Source organism: Hemiscyllium ocellatum (genome assembly GCF_020745735.1).
Source record: "Hemiscyllium ocellatum isolate sHemOce1 chromosome 27 unlocalized genomic scaffold, sHemOce1.pat.X.cur. SUPER_27_unloc_5, whole genome shotgun sequence".
Lineage (NCBI taxonomy): Eukaryota > Metazoa > Chordata > Chondrichthyes > Orectolobiformes > Hemiscylliidae > Hemiscyllium > Hemiscyllium ocellatum.
In genome coordinates, this window is record NW_026867514.1 from 1,644,864 (window position 1) to 1,662,843 (window position 17,980).

At 50.0% G+C, this 17,980-nt stretch overlaps 5 non-coding genes across 5 annotated transcripts; all 5 read left to right on the forward strand.

The window, feature by feature from the left end:
- The first annotated feature begins 1,657 nt into the window (after positions 1-1,657).
- trnam-cau (transfer RNA methionine (anticodon CAU)) lies at positions 1,658-1,729 on the forward strand. Its single transcript has one exon. It is a non-coding gene; the product is annotated as a tRNA-Met (tRNA).
- Positions 1,730-4,937: 3,208 nt separating this feature from the next.
- Positions 4,938-5,009, forward strand: trnam-cau (transfer RNA methionine (anticodon CAU)). The gene has a single exon. It is a non-coding gene; the product is annotated as a tRNA-Met (tRNA).
- A 3,192-nt stretch (positions 5,010-8,201) lies between these two features.
- Positions 8,202-8,273, forward strand: trnam-cau (transfer RNA methionine (anticodon CAU)). The gene has a single exon. It is a non-coding gene; the product is annotated as a tRNA-Met (tRNA).
- Positions 8,274-11,476: 3,203 nt separating this feature from the next.
- On the forward strand, positions 11,477-11,548 carry trnam-cau (transfer RNA methionine (anticodon CAU)). Its single transcript has one exon. It is a non-coding gene; the product is annotated as a tRNA-Met (tRNA).
- A 3,180-nt stretch (positions 11,549-14,728) lies between these two features.
- Positions 14,729-14,800, forward strand: trnam-cau (transfer RNA methionine (anticodon CAU)). The gene has a single exon. It is a non-coding gene; the product is annotated as a tRNA-Met (tRNA).
- The last annotated feature ends 3,180 nt before the right edge of the window (positions 14,801-17,980 follow it).

Consider the following 17,980-nt stretch of genomic DNA (forward strand, 5'->3'; position numbering starts at 1 on the left):
CAGGGCCTTTTTCCTGCGGGCAGAACCGGGATGTTCTGCGAAGCAGTCACCCAGTTTATGCTTCATGCTACATTGGGGAAACGACACTGTGAGCAGCGAATGCAGTGGACTAGGTTGTGGCAAAAGTGCTGCTTTACCTGGCAGGTATGTTTGAGCCCTTGGATATTCAGGAGGGAGCCGGTAAATGGGCAGGTGTTGCACATTCGGCAGTTTCAGGCGAAAGCGACTTGGCACTATGGGAGGTGGGTGTGGGGTGTTGCGAGTGAAGGAAGAGTGACCCGAAGTGTAACCCCTGCACAACGGGTGCGTGTTGGGACCATAACCCACTCTCTCCTATTCACTCAATGTCGTCTTTAGCAGCTTTCCCTTATAACTGCGCTCTGTTCTGCACCTCGCCTTCTCATCTGCTTCCGAAAAAAGGCTTGGACATAAATATTTCACAGTGATATACTGGCCCAATGTGCACAGTCGAGTTGATACACTCGTGGAGATCTGCGTGGTCTTCTCCTGTTCTCTGTATCCCATGGTGAGGAGGGTAATGCTTGTCACTGGCCGCTCGGGTGTCATAGAAAAATTTCAAACAAAATGTTTGAATTGTCTGCCAGTGGAGAGAGCCCGGTTCCTGGGGACGTGACAAACAGCAGCAGGGAGACTGAATGAGAAGCAGCTGTTCGAGAAACTCTTTGCCGCTAGCAATTCTTAGAGCAATCTCAAATGTATTCATAGTGAGCACGTCTCAGGTCACTCAAGCGGTGTGGGGCATCTATCGCGGGCCGGCTCTCTGGCTCGTTGGTCTAGGCGTATGATTCTCGCTTTGGGTGCCTTACTGTGATGAGTTGCGAGAGGTCCCGGGTTCAAATCCCGGACGAGCCCGAGGTTTTTTCTAAAACTTGACTTGTGCAAAACTGCCTGATTAATTTTCTCAAAAGCACCTTGGTGAAACGAGGTTGGCCTGTCTGGAGTACGGACAAGGCAGAAAACAGGGAAGTGAAATGGTTGGATGTCGTGTCGAACAGGTTGACGTGAGCTGTGCGGTGTTTGGGGAATGTCAGCAATGAAGGTAGATTGGAAAATTGGGACAGCTCTCCTCGGAGAACCGAAGTTTTCCAAGTCATGAGGGACCTAGAAACAGGAAATAATGTTGTGAAAATGTTCCCACACCTGAAAGGTCCACAACGATTCGGCAGAATTTTAAGGTCACCAGGAAAACAAGTAAAAATGACAGGAGGAAGAACGTTTTCGTACAGGGAGTGGTTAGTGTCAGTAAGTCCCTGTCGGACATTGACAAAGAGGAAGATTCAATGAACACAAAAGGGAATTCGGTGGTCACGTTCAGATGTGCAGATTTACGCTGAGAATGCGAGAGAATGAAACGAATAGACACACGTTGACTGAAGTATAGAACCAGCAGAGCGAAGGTGGGCCGCATGGCCTCCGTCTGCGCTGCGACACATGTTTTGATTCAGTGTGAAATCACAGTTCGACCAACAGAATGTGGGAATTTAGGAAAAACGTTTCTATTTACACAGCCTCCGTACGTCTGCGAAACAGCATATCACACGACAGCAGCGGAGGTCTTTGACATCAGTCTCGAACGTGCGAGCCGCGTGCCAGATGAAAAGCTGAATCGCTCTGTGGACAGGGCTCAGAGCGTGGCAGCAGAGTGGCGCAGCGGGAGCGTGCTGGGCCCATAACCCAGAGGTCGATGGATCGAAACCATCCTCTGCTATTATTCAATGTCACCTCGAGCTGATTTCCTTTGGATCGGTGCTCTCTTCTGCCAGCTGCATACCCGAATGGCGTGAAGCATATCGATGCACTCGCCAAATCCACTCCATGCAAGGTGCGTGGTTTTAGAGGTCTCAGTGGCATTCTGTTGTTCGGCGGTTTTTATTCTGAACTGGATCGCAAAACCAGTTCTCTGCGATGCCAATCAGTTGGTCAAGTTGAAACAAATGTCTTGCGGTTTCGTCCATTCCCTGCAGTAATTCGCTACCTGGTTCAGACGTGAATGACAAGCATGTCAAAAACCTCATCACGACTCAGACACAGTTCCCCACGATTAGGACGGATCCCACCGATTGTGAATAACCTCAGAGAGAGAGAGAGACAGGCAAACGGCGTGGATTCGATGGGTTGAACGGCTTGTGTCTACGCGAGAATGGTGCTACGTGTTTATGCCGTCCCACTGCCTGTCTCTGGGACAGAGAGGCTGAGGGAGCAAAACTGGTTCATTTTTAACCGTCCCTTCCGTGTTGGACTGCCTGCAGTCCCTCAGCTCAGGGCCGTGGGGGAGGACTCTCAGTGAGTGAAGGTTTCACTCGGATTCTCTTCATCTGGGACACTTGGGGCTCAGATGTTAACTGCTGCGCGGTAGCAACAAAGAAAGCGATGCCCACTTTGCTATAGACTTTCCGTAAGATTGCTGCGTGAAGACGATTTCTGAACACCAAGAAGGCTGCACAACAATGTGAATTTACCTGGGCGAAGAGTCCTCGGTGTCCATTTCTTTCTGTCCTTCCAGCACAGCATCTTTCCATCTCTCAGATAACAGACCTTTGGAGAAAGTTCACAATCAAAGTTGTTCATGTTCCCCGCATTAATGCAACTGACACCTCTCACCCCAACGGTTTCAGAGAGTGAGAGAGAGAGAGAGAGAGAGAGACTCTACCCGCCCCCACCCTACACCCCGCCCCACCCCACCCCAGAACAACGTGCAAGTAGAAATAAATTGGTTTAATTATCGAGCAGTGGAGATAGTCCAGTTCCTGGGGATGAGACAAACATCATCGCCCCGGGGACAGAATGACAAGCAGAAGTTCTGGAAACGCTTTGCTGCTTGCAATTCTTGGAGCAATGTGGAATGTACTTCACACTGAGCAACTTTCAGCTGGCTCAGAGTCTCCAATGTACATTGCTGTGTTTGCCGCCAGCTCAGAGAGAGAGAACAATAGGAAGGACGTAGGAGTGAATAACGATCCGCGTGAGAGGGCGAATAGCTGCTCATGGAGACTGTTAGTGGCTAACAATACGTAGTCTGTCATAGCCGACGAGGTGATAACAAGGAGTCGTTTGTGTGGTAGGGGTCAAGGACATGGGGGAGTTCAGGCCCTAAAGTTATGGAACTCGATATTGAAGACCGGAGGGCTGTAAGGTCTCCAAGTGGAAAATGAGTTGTTGTTCTTTCATCTGGAGCTAGAACACTGCTGCAAGCCTGAGACAGAGATGTTGGTCAGGGAACAGGGTGATGTGTTAAAGTGGCAGACAACCGCCAGGTCAGGGCCTTTTTCCTGCGGGCAGAACCGGGATGTTCTGCGAAGCAGTCACCCAGTTTATGCTTCATGCTACATTGGGGAAACGACACTGTGAGCAGCGAATGCAGTGGACTAGGTTGTGGCAAAAGTGCTGCTTCACCTGGGAGGTATGTTTGAGCCCTTGGATATTCAGGAGGGAGCCGGTAAATGGGCAGGTGTTGCACATTCGGCAGTTTCAGGCGAAAGCGACTTGGCACTATGGGAGGTGGGTGTGGGGTGTTGCGAGTGAAGGAAGAGTGGACCCGAAGTGTAACCCCTGGCACAACGGGTGCGTGTTGGGACCATAACCCACTCTCTCCTATTCACTCAATGTCGTCTTTAGCAGCTTTCCCTTATAACTGCGCTCTGTTCTGCACCTCGCCTTCTCATCTGCTTCCGAAAAAAGGCTTGGACATAAATATTTCACAGTGATATACTGGCCCAATGTGCACAGTCGAGTTGATACACTCGTGGAGATCTGCGTGGTCTTCTCCTGTTCTCTGTATCCCATGGTGAGGAGGGTAATGCTTGTCACTGGCCGCTCGGGTGTCATAGAAAAATTTCAAAACAAAATGTTTGAATTGTCTGCCAGTGGAGAGAGCCCGGTTCCTGGGGACGTGACAAACAGCAGCAGGGAGACTGAATGAGAAGCAGCTGTTCGAGAAACTCTTTGCCGCTAGCAATTCTTAGAGCAATCTCAAATGTATTTCATAGTGAGCACGTCTCAGGTCACTCAAGCGGTGTGGGGCATCTATCGCGGGCCGGCTCTCTGGCTCGTTGGTCTAGGCGTATGATTCTCGCTTTGGGTGCCTTACTGTGATGAGTTGCGAGAGGTCCCGGGTTCAAATCCCGGACGAGCCCGAGGTTTTTCTAAAACTTGACTTGTGCAAAACTGCCTGATTAATTTTCTCAAAAAGCACCTTGGTGAAACGAGGTTGGCCTGTCTGGAGTACGGACAAGGCAGAAAACAGGGAAGTGAAATGGTTGGATGTCGTGTCGAACAGGTTGACGTGAGCTGTGCGGTGTTTGGGAATGTCAGCAATGAAGGTAGATTGGAAAATTGGGACAGCTCTCCTCGGAGAACCGAAGTTTTCCAAGTCATGAGGGACCTAGAAACAGGAAATAATGTTGTGAAAATGTTCCCACACCTGAAAGGTCCACAACGATTCGGCAGAATTTTAAGGTCACCAGGAAAACAAGTAAAAATGACAGGAGGAAGAACGTTTTCGTACAGGGAGTGGTTAGTGTCAGTAAGTCCCTGTCGGACATTGACAAAGAGGAAGATTCAATGAACACAAAAGGGAATTCGGTGGTCACGTTCAGATGTGCAGATTTACGCTGAGAATGCGAGAGAATGAAACGAATAGACACACGTTGACTGAAGTATAGAACCAGCAGAGCGAAGGTGGGCCGCATGGCCTCCGTCTGCGCTGCGACACATGTTTTGATTCAGTGTGAAATCACAGTTCGACCAACAGAATGTGGGAATTTAGTAAAAACGTTTCTATTTACACAGCCTCCGTACGTCTGCGAAACAGCATATCACACGACAGCAGCGGAGGTCTTTGACATCAGTCTCGAACGTGCGAGCCGCGTGCCAGATGAAAAGCTGAATCGCTCTGTGGACAGGGCTCAGAGCGTGGCAGCAGAGTGGCGCAGCGGGAGCGTGCTGGGCCCATAACCCAGAGGTCGATGGATCGAAACCATCCTCTGCTATTATTCAATGTCACCTCGAGCTGATTTCCTTTGGATCGGTGCTCTCTTCTGCCAGCTGCATACCCGAATGGCGTGAAGCATATCGATGCACTCGCCAAATCCACTCCATGCAAGGTGCGTGGTTTTAGAGGTCTCAGTGGCATTCTGTTGTTCGGCGGTTTTTATTCTGAACTGGATCGCAAAACCAGTTCTCTGCGATGCCAATCAGTTGGTCAAGTTGAAACAAATGTCTTGCGGTTTCGTCCATTCCCTGCAGTAATTCGCTACCCTGGTTCAGACGTGAATGACAAGCATGTCAAAAACCTCATCACGACTCAGACACAGTTCCCCCACGATTAGGACGGATCCCACCGATTGTGAATAACCTCAGAGAGAGAGAGAGACAGGCAAACGGCGTGGATTCGATGGGTTGAACGGCTTGTGTCTACGCGAGAATGGTGCTACGTGTTTATGGCATCCCACTGCCTGTCTCTGGACAGAGAGGCTGAGGGAGCAAAACTGGTTCATTTTTAACCGTCCCTTCCGTGTTGGACTGCCTGCAGTCCCTCAGCTCAGGGCCGTGGGGAGGACTCTCAGTGAGTGAAGGTTTCACTCGGATTCTCTTCATCTGGGACACTTGGGGCTCAGATGTTAACTGCTGCGCGGTAGCAACAAAGAAAGCGATGCCCACTTTGCTATAGACTTTCCGTAAGATTGCTGCGTGAAGACGATTTCTGAACACCAAGAAGGCTGCACAACAATGTGAATTTACCTGGGCGAAGAGTCCTCGGTGTCCATTTCTTTCTGTCCTTCCAGCACAGCATCTTTCCATCTCTCAGATAACAGACCTTTGGAGAAAGTTCACAATCAAAGTTGTTCATGTTCCCCGCATTAATGCAACTGACACCTCTCACCCAACGGTTTCAGAGAGTGAGAGAGAGAGACTCTACCCGCCCCCACCCTACACCCCGCCCCACCCACCCCAGAACAACGTGCAAGTAGAAATAAATTGGTTTAATTATCGAGCAGTGGAGATAGTCCAGTTCCTGGGGATGAGACAAACATCATCGCCCCGGGGACAGAATGACAAGCAGAAGTTCTGGAAACGCTTTGCTGCTTGCAATTCTTGGAGCAATGTGGAATGTACTTCACACTGAGCAACTTTCAGCTGGCTCAGAGTCTCCAATGTACATTGCTGTGTTTGCCGCCAGCTCAGAGAGAGAGAACAATAGGAAGGACGTAGGAGTGAATAACGATCCGCGTGAGAGGGCGAATAGCTGCTCATGGAGACTGTTAGTGGCTAACAATACGTAGTCTGTCATAGCCGACGAGGTGATAACAAGGAGTCGTTTGTGTGGTAGGGGTCAAGGACATGGGGGAGTTCAGGCCCTAAAGTTATGGAACTCGATATTGAAGACCGGAGGGCTGTAAGGTCTCCAAGTGGAAAATGAGTTGTTGTTCTTTCATCTGGAGCTAGAACACTGCTGCAAGCCTGAGACAGAGATGTTGGTCAGGGAACAGGGTGATGTGTTAAAGTGGCAGACAACCGCCAGGTCAGGGCCTTTTTCCTGCGGGCAGAACCGGGATGTTCTGCGAAGCAGTCACCCAGTTTATGCTTCATGCTACATTGGGGAAACGACACTGTGAGCAGCGAATGCAGTGGACTAGGTTGTGGCAAAAGTGCTGCTTTACCTGGGAGGTATGTTTGAGCCCTTGGATATTCAGGAGGGAGCGGTAAATGGGCAGGTGTTGCACATTCGGCAGTTTCAGGCGAAAGCGACTTGGCACTATGGGAGGTGGGTGTGGGTGTTGCGAGTGAAGGAAGAGTGGACCCGAAGTGTAACCCCTGGCACAACGGGTGCGTGTTGGGACCATAACCCACTCTCTCCTATTCACTCAATGTCGTCTTTAGCAGCTTTCCTTATAACTGCGCTCTGTTCTGCACCTCGCCTTCTCATCTGCTTCCGAAAAAAGGCTTGGACATAAATATTTCACAGTGATATACTGGCCCAATGTGCACAGTCGAGTTGATACACTCGTGGAGATCTGCGTGGTCTTCTCCTGTTCTCTGTATCCCATGGTGAGGAGGGTAATGCTTGTCACTGGCCGCTCGGGTGTCATAGAAAAATTTCAAAACAAAATGTTTGAATTGTCTGCCAGTGGAGAGAGCCCGGTTCCTGGGGACGTGACAAACAGCAGCAGGGAGACTGAATGAGAAGCAGCTGTTCGAGAAACTCTTTGCCGCTAGCAATTCTTAGAGCAATCTCAAAGGTATTTCATAGTGAGCACGTCTCAGGTCACTCAAGCGGTGTGGGCATCTATCGCGGGCCGGCTCTCTGGCTCGTTGGTCTAGGCGTATGATTCTCGCTTTGGGTGCTGTACTGTGATGAGTTGCGAGAGGTCCCGGGTTCAAATCCCGGACGAGCCCGAGGTTTTTTCTAAAACTTGACTTGTGCAAAACTGCCTGATTAATTTTCTCAAAAAGCACCTTGGTGAAACGAGGTTGGCCTGTCTGGAGTACGGACAAGGCAGAAAACAGGGAAGTGAAATGGTTGGATGTCGTGTCGAACAGGTTGACGTGAGCTGTGCGGTGTTTGGGGAATGTCAGCAATGAAGGTAGATTGGAAAATTGGGACAGCTCTCCTCGGAGAACCGAAGTTTTCCAAGTCATGAGGGACCTAGAAACAGGAAATAATGTTGTGAAAATGTTCCCACACCTGAAAGGTCCACAACGATTCGGCAGAATTTTAAGGTCACCAGGAAAACAAGTAAAAATGACAGGAGGAAGAACGTTTTCGTACAGGGAGTGGTTAGTGTCAGTAAGTCCCTGTCGGACATTGACAAAGAGGAAGATTCAATGAACACAAAAGGGAATTCGGTGGTCACGTTCAGATGTGCAGATTTACGCTGAGAATGCGAGAGAATGAAACGAATAGACACACGTTGACTGAAGTATAGAACCAGCAGAGCGAAGGTGGGCCGCATGGCCTCCGTCTGCGCTGCGACACATGTTTTGATTCAGTGTGAAATCACAGTTCGACCAACAGAATGTGGGAATTTAGTAAAAACGTTTCTATTTACACAGCCTCCGTACGTCTGCGAAACAGCATATCACACGACAGCAGCGGAGGTCTTTGACATCAGTCTCGAACGTGCGAGCCGCGTGCCAGATGAAAAGCTGAATCGCTCTGTGGACAGGGCTCAGAGCGTGGCAGCAGAGTGGCGCAGCGGGAGCGTGCTGGGCCCATAACCCAGAGGTCGATGGATCGAAACCATCCTCTGCTATTATTCAATGTCACCTCGAGCTGATTTCCTTTGGATCGGTGCTCTCTTCTGCCAGCTGCATACCCGAATGGCGTGAAGCATATCGATGCACTCGCCAAATCCACTCCATGCAAGGTGCGTGGTTTTAGAGGTCTCAGTGGCATTCTGTTGTTCGGCGGTTTTTATTCTGAACTGGATCGCAAAACCAGTTCTCTGCGATGCCAATCAGTTAGTCAAGTTGAAACAAATGTCTTGCGGTTTCGTCCATTCCCTGCAGTAATTCGCTACCCTGGTTCAGACGTGAATGACAAGCATGTCAAAAACCTCATCACGACTCAGACACAGTTCCCCCACGATTAGGACGGATCCCACCGATTGTGAATAACCTCAGAGAGAGAGAGACAGGCAAACGGCGTGGATTCGATGGGTTGAACGGCTTGTGTCTACTCGAGAATGGTGCTACGTGTTTATGGCGTCCCACTGCCTGTCTCTGGGACAGAGAGGCTGAGGGAGCAAAACTGGTTCATTTTTAACCGTCCCTTCCGTGTTGGACTGCCTGCAGTCCCTCAGCTCAGGGCCGTGGGGAGGACTCTCAGTGAGTGAAGGTTTCACTCGGATTCTCTTCATCTGGGACACTTGGGGCTCAGATGTTAACTGCTGCGCGGTAGCAACAAAGAAAGCGATGCCCACTTTGCTATAGACTTTCCGTAAGATTGCTGCGTGAAGACGATTTCTGAACACCAAGAAGGCTGCACAACAATGTGAATTTACCTGGGCGAAGAGTCCTCGGTGTCCATTTCTTTCTGTCCTTCCAGCACAGCATCTTTCCATCTCTCAGATAACAGACCTTTGGAGAAAGTTCACAATCAAAGTTGTTCATGTTCCCCGCATTAATGCAACTGACACCTCTCACCCCAACGGTTTCAGAGAGTGAGAGAGAGAGAGAGAGAGAGACTCTACCCGCCCCCACCCTACACCCCGCCCCACCCCACCCCAGAACAACGTGCAAGTAGAAATAAATTGGTTTAATTATCGAGCAGTGGAGATAGTCCAGTTCCTGGGGATGAGACAAACATCATCGCCCCGGGGACAGAATGACAAGCAGAAGTTCTGGAAACGCTTTGCTGCTTGCAATTCTTGGAGCAATGTGGAATGTACTTCACACTGAGCAACTTTCAGCTGGCTCAGAGTCTCCAATGTACATTGCTGTGTTTGCCGCCAGCTCAGAGAGAGAGAACAATAGGAAGGACGTAGGAGTGAATAACGATCCGCGTGAGAGGGCGAATAGCTGCTCATGGAGACTGTTAGTGGCTAACAATACGTAGTCTGTCATAGCCGACGAGGTGATAACAAGGAGTCGTTTGTGTGGTAGGGGTCAAGGACATGGGGGAGTTCAGGCCCTAAAGTTATGGAACTCGATATTGAAGACCGGAGGGCTGTAAGGTCTCCAAGTGGAAAATGAGTTGTTGTTCTTTCATCTGGAGCTAGAACACTGCTGCAAGCCTGAGACAGAGATGTTGGTCAGGGAACAGGGTGATGTGTTAAAGTGGCAGACAACCGCCAGGTCAGGGCCTTTTTCCTGCGGGCAGAACCGGGATGTTCTGCGAAGCAGTCACCCAGTTTATGCTTCATGCTACATTGGGGAAACGACACTGTGAGCAGCGAATGCAGTGGACTAGGTTGTGGCAAAAGTGCTGCTTTACCTGGCAGGTATGTTTGAGCCCTTGGATATTCAGGAGGGAGCCGGTAAATGGGCAGGTGTTGCACATTCGGCAGTTTCAGGCGAAAGCGACTTGGCACTATGGGAGGTGGGTGTGGGGTGTTGCGAGTGAAGGAAGAGTGGACCCGAAGTGTAACCCCTGGCACAACGGGTGCGTGTTGGGACCATAACCCACTCTCTCCTATTCACTCAATGTCGTCTTTAGCAGCTTTCCCTTATAACTGCGCTCTGTTCTGCACCTCGCCTTCTCATCTGCTTCCGAAAAAAGGCTTGGACATAAATATTTCACAGTGATATACTGGCCCAATGTGCACAGTCGAGTTGATACACTCGTGGAGATCTGCGTGGTCTTCTCCTGTTCTCTGTATCCCATGGTGAGGAGGGTAATGCTTGTCACTGGCCGCTCGGGTGTCATAGAAAAATTTCAAAACAAAATGTTTGAATTGTCTGCCAGTGGAGAGAGCCCGGTTCCTGGGGACGTGACAAACAGCAGCAGGGAGACTGAATGAGAAGCAGCTGTTCGGAAACCTTTGCCGCTAGCAATTCTTAGAGCAATCTCAAATGTATTTCATAGTGAGCACGTCTCAGGTCACTCAAGCGGTGTGGGGCATCGGTCGTGGGCCGGCTCTCTGGCTCGTTGGTCTAGGCGTATGATTCTCGCTTTGGGTGCTTCACTGTGATGAGTTGCGAGAGGTCCCGGGTTCAAATCCCGGACGAGCCCGAGGTTTTTCTAAAACTTGACTTGTGCAAAACTGCCTGATTAATTTTCTCAAAAAGCACCTTGGTGAAACGAGGTTGGGCTGTCTGGAGTACGGACAAGGCAGAAAACAGGGAAGTGAAATGGTTGGATGTCGTGTCGAACAGGTTGACGTGAGCTGTGCGGTGTTCGGGGAATGTCAGCAATGAAGGTAGATTGGAAAATTGGGACAGCTCTCCTCGGAGAACCGAAGTTTTCCAAGTCATGAGGGACCTAGAAACAGGAAATAATGTTGTGAAAATGTTCCCACACCTGAAAGGTCCACAACGATTCGGCGAATTTTAAGGTCACCAGGAAAACAAGTAAAAATGACAGGAGGAAGAACGTTTTCGTACAGGGAGTGGTTAGTGTCAGTAAGTCCCTGTCGGACATTGACAAAGAGGAAGATTCAATGAACACAAAAGGGAATTCGGTGGTCACGTTCAGATGTGCAGATTTACGCTGAGAATGCGAGAGAATGAAACGAATAGACACACGTTGACTGAAGTATAGAACCAGCAGAGCGAAGGTGGGCCGCATGGCCTCCGTCTGCGCTGCGACACATGTTGTGATTCAGTGTGAAATCACAGTTCGACCGACAGAATGTGGGAATTTAGTAAAAACGTTTCTATTTACACAGCCTCCGTACGTCTGCGAAACAGCATATCACACGACAGCAGCGGAGGTCTTTGACATCAGTCTCGAACGTGCGAGCCGCGTGCCAGATGAAAAGCTGAATCGCTCTGTGGACAGGGCCCGGAGCGTGGCAGCAGAGTGGCGCAGCGGGAGCGTGCTGGGCCCATAACCCAGAGGTCGATGGATCGAAACCATCCTCTGCTATTATTCAATGTCACCTCGAGCTGATTTCCTTTGGATCGGTGCTCTCTTCTGCCAGCTGCATACCCGAATGGCAAATCCACTCCATGCAAGGTGCGTGGTTTTAGAGGTCTCAGTGGCATTCTGTTGTTCGGCGGTTTTTATTCTGAACTGGATCGCAAAACCAGTTCTCTGCGATGCCAATCAGTTAGTCAAGTTGAAACAAATGTCTTGCGGTTTCGTCCATTCCCTGCAGTAATTCGCTACCCTGGTTCAGACGTGAATGACAAGCATGTCAAAAACCTCATCACGACTCAGACACAGTTCCCCCACGATTAGGACGGATCCCACCGATTGTGAATAACCTCAGAGAGAGAGAGAGACAGGCAAACGGCGTGGATTCGATGGGTTGAACGGCTTGTGTCTACTCGAGAATGGTGCTACGTGTTTATGCCATCCCACTGCCTGTCTCTGGGACAGAGAGGCTGAGGGAGCAAAACTGGTTCATTTTTAACCGTCCCTTCCGTGTTGGACTGCCTGCAGTCCCTCAGCTCAGGGCCGTGGGGAGGACTCTCAGTGAGTGAAGGTTTCACTCGGATTCTCTTCATCTGGGACACTTGGGGCTCAGATGTTAACTGCTGCGCGGTAGCAACAAAGAAAGCGATGCCCACTTTGCTATAGACTTTCCGTAAGATTGCTGCGTGAAGACGATTTCTGAACACCAAGAAGGCTGCACAACAATGTGAATTTACCTGGGCGAAGAGTCCTCGGTGTCCATTTCTTTCTGTCCTTCCAGCACAGCATCTTTCCATCTCTCAGATAACAGACCTTTGGAGAAAGTTCACAATCAAAGTTGTTCATGTTCCCCGCATTAATGCAACTGACACCTCTCACCCCAACGGTTTCAGAGAGTGAGAGAGAGAGAGAGAGAGAGAGACTCTACCCGCCCCCACCCTACACCACGCCCCACCCCACCCCAGAACAACGTGCAAGTAGAAATAAATTGGTTTAATTATCGAGCAGTGGAGATAGTCCAGTTCCTGGGGATGAGACAAACATCAGCGCCCGGGGACAGAATGACAAGCAGAAGTTCTGGAAACGCTTTGCTGCTTGCAATTCTTGGAGCAATGTGGAATGTACTTCACACTGAGCAACTTTCAGCTGGCTCAGAGTCTCCAATGTACATTGCTGTGTTTGCCGCCAGCTCAGAGAGAGAGAACAATAGGAAGGACGTAGGAGTGAATAACGATCCGCGTGAGAGGGCGAATAGCTGCTCATGGAGACTGTTAGTGGCTAACAATACGTAGTCTGTCATAGCCGACGAGGTGATAACAAGGAGTCGTTGGTGTGGTAGGGGTCAAGGACATGGGGGAGTTCAGGCCCTAAAGTTATGGAACTCGATATTGAAGACCGGAGGGCTGTAAGGTCTCCAAGTGGAAAATGAGTTGTTGTTCTTTCATCTGGAGCTAGAACACTGCTGCAAGCCTGAGACAGAGATGTTGGTCAGGGAACAGGGTGATGTGTTAAAGTGGCAGACAACCGCCAGGTCAGGGCCTTTTTCCTGCGGGCAGAACCGGGATGTTCTGCGAAGCAGTCACCCAGTTTATGCTTCATGCTACATTGGGGAAACGACACTGTGAGCAGCGAATGCAGTGGACTAGGTTGTGGCAAAAGTGCTGCTTACCTGGCAGGTATGTTTGAGCCCTTGGATATTCAGGAGGGAGCCGGTAAATGGGCAGGTGTTGCACATTCGGCAGTTTCAGGCGAAAGCGACTTGGCACTATGGGAGGTGGGTGTGGGGTGTTGCGAGTGAAGGAAGAGTGGACCCGAAGTGTAAACCCTGGCACAACGGGTGCGTGTTGGGACCATAACCCACTCTCTCCTATTCACTCAATGTCGTCTTTAGCAGCTTTCCCTTATAACTGCGCTCTGTTCTGCACCTCGCCTTCTCATCTGCTTCCGAAAAAAGGCTTGGACATAAATATTTCACAGTGATATACTGGCCCAATGTGCACAGTCGAGTTGATACACTCGTGGAGATCTGCGTGGTCTTCTCCTGTTCTCTGTATCCCATGGTGAGGAGGGTAATGCTTGTCACTGGCCGCTCGGGTGTCATAGAAAAATTTCAAAACAAAATGTTTGAATTGTCTGCCAGTGGAGAGAGCCCGGTTCCTGGGGACGTGACAAACAGCAGCAGGGAGACTGAATGAGAAGCAGCTGTTCGGGAAACCTTTGCCGCTAGCAATTCTTAGAGCAATCTCAAATGTATTTCATAGTGAGCACGTCTCAGGTCACTCAAGCGGTGTGGGGCATCGGTCGTGGGCCGGCTCTCTGGCTCGTTGGTCTAGGCGTATGATTCTCGCTTTGGGTGCTTACTGTGATGAGTTGCGAGAGGTCCCGGGTTCAAATCCCGGACGAGCCCGAGGTTTTTCTAAAACTTGACTTGTGCAAAACTGCCTGATTAATTTTCTCAAAAAGCACCTTGGTGAAACGAGGTTGGGCTGTCTGGAGTACGGACAAGGCAGAAAACAGGGAAGTGAAATGGTTGGATGTCGTGTCGAACAGGTTGACGTGAGCTGTGCGGTGTTGGGGAATGTCAGCAATGAAGGTAGATTGGAAAATTGGGACAGCTCTCCTCGGAGAACCGAAGTTTTCCAAGTCATGAGGGACCTAGAAACAGGAAATAATGTTGTGAAAATGTTCCCACACCTGAAAGGTCCACAACGATTCGGCCGAATTTTAAGGTCACCAGGAAAACAAGTAAAAATGACAGGAGGAAGAACGTTTTCGTACAGGGAGTGGTTAGTGTCAGTAAGTCCCTGTCGGACATTGACAAAGAGGAAGATTCAATGAACACAATAGGGAATTCGGTGGTCACGTTCAGATGTGCAGATTTACGCTGAGAATGCGAGAGAATGAAACGAATAGACACACGTTGACTGAAGTATAGAACCAGCAGAGCGAAGGTGGGCCGCATGGCCTCCGTCTGCGCTGCGACACATGTTGTGATTCAGTGTGAAATCACAGTTCGACCAACAGAATGTGGGAATTTAGTAAAAACGTTTCTATTTACACAGCCTCCGTACGTCTGCGAAACAGCATATCACACGACAGCAGCGGAGGTCTTTGACATCAGTCTCGAACGTGCGAGCCGCGTGCCAGATGAAAAGCTGAATCGCTCTGTGGACAGGGCCGGAGCGTGGCAGCAGAGTGGCGCAGCGGGAGCGTGCTGGGCCCATAACCCAGAGGTCGATGGATCGAAACCATCCTCTGCTATTATTCAATGTCACCTCGAGCTGATTTCCTTTGGATCGGTGCTCTCTTCTGCCAGCTGCATACCCGAATGGCAAATCCACTCCATGCAAGGTGCGTGGTTTTAGAGGTCTCAGTGGCATTCTGTTGTTCGGCGGTTTTTATTCTGAACTGGATCGCAAAACCAGTTCTCTGCGATGCCAATCAGTTAGTCAAGTTGAAACAAATGTCTTGCGGTTTCGTCCATTCCCTGCAGTAATTCGCTACCCTGGTTCAGACGTGAATGACAAGCATGTCAAAAACCTCATCACGACTCAGACACAGTTCCCCCACGATTAGGACGGATCCCACCGATTGTGAATAACCTCAGAGAGAGAGAGAGACAGGCAAACGGCGTGGATTCGATGGGTTGAACGGCTTGTGTCTACTCGAGAATGGTGCTACGTGTTTATGCCATCCCACTGCCTGTCTCTGGGACAGAGAGGCTGAGGGAGCAAAACTGGTTCATTTTTAACCGTCCCTTCCGTGTTGGACTGCCTGCAGTCCCTCAGCTCAGGGCCGTGGGGAGGACTCTCAGTGAGTGAAGGTTTCACTCGGATTCTCTTCATCTGGGACACTTGGGGCTCAGATGTTAACTGCTGCGCGGTAGCAACAAAGAAAGCGATGCCCACTTTGCTATAGACTTTCCGTAAGATTGCTGCGTGAAGACGATTTCTGAACACCAAGAAGGCTGCACAACAATGTGAATTTACCTGGGCGAAGAGTCCTCGGTGTCCATTTCTTTCTGTCCTTCCAGCACAGCATCTTTCCATCTCTCAGATAACAGACCTTTGGAGAAAGTTCACAATCAAAGTTGTTCATGTTCCCCGCATTAATGCAACTGACACCTCTCACCCCAACGGTTTCAGAGAGAGAGAGAGAGAGAGAGAGAGACTCTACCCGCCCCCACCCTACACCCGCCCCACCCCCACCCCAGAACAACGTGCAAGTAGAAATAAATTGGTTTAATTATCGAGCAGTGGAGATAGTCCAGTTCCTGGGGATGAGACAAACATCAGCGCCCCGGGGACAGAATGACAAGCAGAAGTTCTGGAAACGCTTTGCTGCTTGCAATTCTTGGAGCAATGTGGAATGTACTTCACACTGAGCAACTTTCAGCTGGCTCAGAGTCTCCAATGTACATTGCTGTGTTTGCCGCCAGCTCAGAGAGAGAGAACAATAGGAAGGACGTAGGAGTGAATAACGATCCGCGTGAGAGGGCGAATAGCTGCTCATGGAGACTGTTAGTGGCTAACAATACGTAGTCTGTCATAGCCGACGAGGTGATAACAAGGAGTCGTTGGTGTGGTAGGGGTCAAGGACATGGGGGAGTTCAGGCCCTAAAGTTATGGAACTCGATATTGAAGACCGGAGGGCTGTAAGGTCTCCAAGTGGAAAATGAGTTGTTGTTCTTTCATCTGGAGCTAGAACACTGCTGCAAGCCTGAGACAGAGATGTTGGTCAGGGAACAGGGTGATGTGTTAAAGTGGCAGACAACCGCCAGGTCAGGGCCTTTTTCCTGCGGGCAGAACCGGGATGTTCTGCGAAGCAGTCACCCAGTTTATGCTTCATGCTACATTGGGGAAACGACACTGTGAGCAGCGAATGCAGTGGACTAGGTTGTGGCAAAAGTGCTGCTTTACCTGGCAGGTATGTTTGAGCCCTTGGATATTCAGGAGGGAGCCGGTAAATGGGCAGGTGTTGCACATTCGGCAGTTTCAGGCGAAAGCGACTTGGCACTATGGGAGGTGGGTGTGGGGTGTTGCGAGTGAAGGAAGAGTGGACCCGAAGTGTAACCCCTGGCACAACGGGTGCGTGTTGGGACCATAACCCACTCTCTCCTATTCACTCAATGTCGTCTTTAGCAGCTTTCCCTTATAACTGCGCTCTGTTCTGCACCTCGCCTTCTCATCTGCTTCCGAAAAAAGGCTTGGACATAAATATTTCACAGTGATATACTGGCCCAATGTGCACAGTCGAGTTGATACACTCGTGGAGATCTGCGTGGTCTTCTCCTGTTCTCTGTATCCCATGGTGAGGAGGGTAATGCTTGTCACTGGCCGCTCGGGTGTCATAGAAAATTTCAAAACAAAATGTTTGAATTGTCTGCCAGTGGAGAGAGCCCGGTTCCTGGGGACGTGACAAACAGCAGCAGGGAGACTGAATGAGAAGCAGCTGTTCGGGAAACCCTTTGCCGCTAGCAATTCTTAGAGCAATCTCAAATGTATTTCATAGTGAGCACGTCTCAGGTCACTCAAGCGGTGTGGGGCATCGGTCGTGGGCGGCTCTCTGGCTCGTTGGTCTAGGCGTATGATTCTCGCTTTGGGTGCTTCACTGTGATGAGTTGCGAGAGGTCCCGGGTTCAAATCCCGGACGAGCCCGAGGTTTTTCTAAAACTTGACTTGTGCAAAACTGCCTGATTAATTTTCTCAAAAAGCACCTTGGTGAAACGAGGTTGGGCTGTCTGGAGTACGGACAAGGCAGAAAACAGGGAAGTGAAATGGTTGGATGTCGTGTCGAACAGGTTGACGTGAGCTGTGCGGTGTTTGGGGAATGTCAGCAATGAAGGTAGATTGGAAAATTGGGACAGCTCTCCTCGGAGAACCGAAGTTTTCCAAGTCATGAGGGACCTAGAAACAGGAAATAATGTTGTGAAAATGTTCCCACACCTGAAAGGTCCACAACGATTCGGCAGAATTTTAAGGTCACCAGGAAAACAAGTAAAAATGACAGGAGGAAGAACGTTTTCGTACAGGGAGTGGTTAGTGTCAGTAAGTCCCTGTCGGACATTGACAAAGAGGAAGATTCAATGAACACAAAAGGGAATTCGGTGGTCACGTTCAGATGTGCAGATTTACGCTGAGAATGCGAGAGAATGAAACGAATAGACACACGTTGACTGAAGTATAGAACCAGCAGAGCGAAGGTGGGCCGCATGGCCTCCGTCTGCGCTGCGACACATGTTGTGATTCAGTGTGAAATCACAGTTCGACCGACAGAATGTGGGAATTTAGTAAAAACGTTTCTATTTACACAGCCTCCGTACGTCTGCGAAACAGCATATCACACGACAGCAGCGGAGGTCTTTGACATCAGTCTCGAACGTGCGAGCCGCGTGCCAGATGAAAAGCTGAATCGCTCTGTGGACAGGGCCCGGAGCGTGGC